Below are 2,936 nucleotides of genomic sequence, written 5' to 3'. Positions count from 1 at the left end.
AATATGTGTTAGCTGTTTGCTAAACTTGAGGGAAGTGCATGCTCTTTGCAGGAAAAGGCCTGAGGAGCAGGTGTCACTGTGGAGAGAGGGAGAGGAGTTGGTTTTTCTGTAGATACTCACAGTAGAATCAGGAGCACCTGTACGGCAACAAAAAGGTAGCATCCCGATAGGAGGCAAAGGGAAAACTAGAGTCTTTGATTCATGGGACCAATGCTCAAGTTTCAAAGCTTTGCCCAATTATACAGAAATACAGGCTCCCTTGAAAGAAAAGTTGGATAAGTAGTAATATTCTAGCTCAACTTGCAAAAGGCATTATTTCATGTATCTTATCTGGAGTGGGGCTGCTGGAAGATTTGTACTGAGAAGGTTTGGGAGGTTTCAGTGGATTTGGGAGGCTCCACTGGGCTCAATGTGAAGAAGTTAATGCTCAATTAGTAGTGCCTGCCATGAGCCTAGGATGGAGGCTCTGATTTCTAGGTCATTGAGTGTCTCTGAAAGGGTCACATTTCATTATTGAAGGAAAGCTTGGTACATTCTTATAAACCAACCAGAGGTGAAATCTGTTTTAAGAAATCTTAACTGGTTAGAAAGTTGATTTCACTTGTACCCCTGAAAGTTTTCAGTGCTCAAGTTTGTTTTACCTTCTTGGTGACTAGTAGAATTTTAAAAATAAGTCCTTGTACTTCCCTGGTGGCGCAGTGGTTAAGAGTCCGCCTGCCAATGCAGTAGACACGGGTTCGATCCCTGGTCAAGGAAGATCCCACATGCCACGGAGGAACTAAGCCGAAGTGCCACAACTACTGAGCCTGTGCTCTAGAGCCCTCAAACCACAACTACTGAAGCCCGCACGCCTAGAGCCTAGGCTCAGCAACAAGAGAAGCTGCCACAGCAATGAGAATCCCACACAATGCAATGAAGAGTAGCCTCGGCTCGCTGCAACTAGAGAAAGTCTGTGTGCAGCAACAAAGACCCAATGCAGCCAAATTAATAAATAAATAAGTCCCTTTTCCACCACCACACAATTTAAAATTGTATTTTCTCTTTTTATTCTTCTGGAGACTTGATTGTAGAAAGCTTTTTAAAATACCCATTTAATACAGCCTTCTCTTACTTTTTTAGCTGCTCTACTAATTTGACTGTGAGTTCCTTTTTCACCTGGGTAATTTAAAGCTTTGTATCCACAGAGAAGGTGAGAACTAGGCTCAGCAGAAAATAACAGAGAAAACAGTAGAATGTTTGCCTTGCTGTCTTGATAGCTATCAAGCCAGAAAATAGTGCCAGGGCCACACCTGTTGTTTTGAAAATGAGAGGGAGGCTGTTGTTTTAACTGTTCAGACCACTTCCCTGGGTAGTGTTCAGTGGTTAGGGATAACCTGAGGTTTTTGAGACAATAATGTTGATATCTCAGAAATACTTTTACTGCCAGGGGAGCCAGCTATACAATGCCTTACAGCAATATCCCCGGATATCTCAATCTGTCTTTAATCATCGAGGTTCTCTAGTATTTTATTTATCTGACCCACTGCTTGCCACTGCCCGTTTTACTCATTTAATCCTTCATTTGCCTCATCATTTCCAATGGTCTATTTACTTGTATTTCTTTCCTTGGGCATTAAATTTCCCCTCATGGATATTTGCAATTCCCTAATTGCATATGCCCAGTTAATCTGTCTGGATTGTGTGTGTGTGTATGTGTGTGTGAAATTTTATCCATTTGTCTATCCTAACATTGCCATTTTCCTTCCCTAAATTGATTACTCTATTGCCATGATTATTTTCCTTTATTGAACAGAATCATTCACCAGAGATGCTAATTAAAATACAGGTTTCCAGACCTTTCCCCAAGATTCTAATTTACTAGAGCTGATGGGGAGCCCAAGAATCTGTATTCTTAACAGATCACACAGATAGTTCTGATACAAGTAGACCAGAACTCCAGCATTAGACTTTGAGAAATACTGCTCTTTAATGTCTAAATTACTCTAGAAAAGTTAAATTTTATATATATTTATTTTCATTTAGCCCAGATAAAATCATTATAACCACCTTGATTCAGTGTGAAAACTGCAAAACTTTGACTGCATTTCAGCTCTTCCATCCCAGTGTACTCCCACGGCATCCAGAACCCCAAATATCAATGCCTTATCTTATCTCAGAAACATTGCACCAACCTGCCTTAAGATACTATTCCATTGTTGTAAATAGTTATCTAAACTTCCAGCTCTCCAGTTTTTCTTGAAATCACTTTAGTGCTCTGTGAAATAGTACTTTGGGGTCTGATTTCAAAAACATTGCTTCTCAGATTTAAGTGCCATTTAGTGTGTACAAATAATAAAGAAGAAAAGAGAATGTATTTGCAAAAGCAGCCCTCCTTGCCCTCCCCAAATATTTGTTACCCTTATGAAAGTCCCAAAGATGGGAGAGGCCTAGTTCAAAGCTAAAAGATAGCAGGGCAGTGGTGTGGGTCTAACAGGAGCTGTTGACTTCATTGTAGAGAGTACCTGAGGTAAGTTCCACTATTGCTATGTTACCTCAGCACGGGAGGTAAGTAAAGTGAAAAAAATAAAAAAAAAAAATAGGTCATTAGTCAGGGAATAATCTAATAGAAAAAATTCTATGTCAATGATCAAATCTTAGCTTTATCCCTGCCATTCTAATTAATCCCTTGAAAAAATTTACTACTTTCTGTTTTCCCTTTTGGTTCACAACAGAGCAAAGAACATCTTTGGGTAGAGATATGGCATTTTAGGATTTGGTATTTAATAAGAAATATGTTTGATAGTCATAATGATTGAAGTAAAAGTAGTTATAATTAGACAAGAAAAATTGTCAACACTACTTGTCAATTTTGAAACTATCTGCAGTTGTCTTTTAAAATTATACTTTAGTTTAAAAATATGTTTAAAACTATATTTTAAACAAATTATTTTGATTAT

The sequence above is a fragment of the Hippopotamus amphibius genome, chromosome 2 (genome assembly GCF_030028045.1).
Source record: "Hippopotamus amphibius kiboko isolate mHipAmp2 chromosome 2, mHipAmp2.hap2, whole genome shotgun sequence".
Lineage (NCBI taxonomy): Eukaryota > Metazoa > Chordata > Mammalia > Artiodactyla > Hippopotamidae > Hippopotamus > Hippopotamus amphibius.
Note: the sequence above shows the minus strand (reverse complement) of the source record.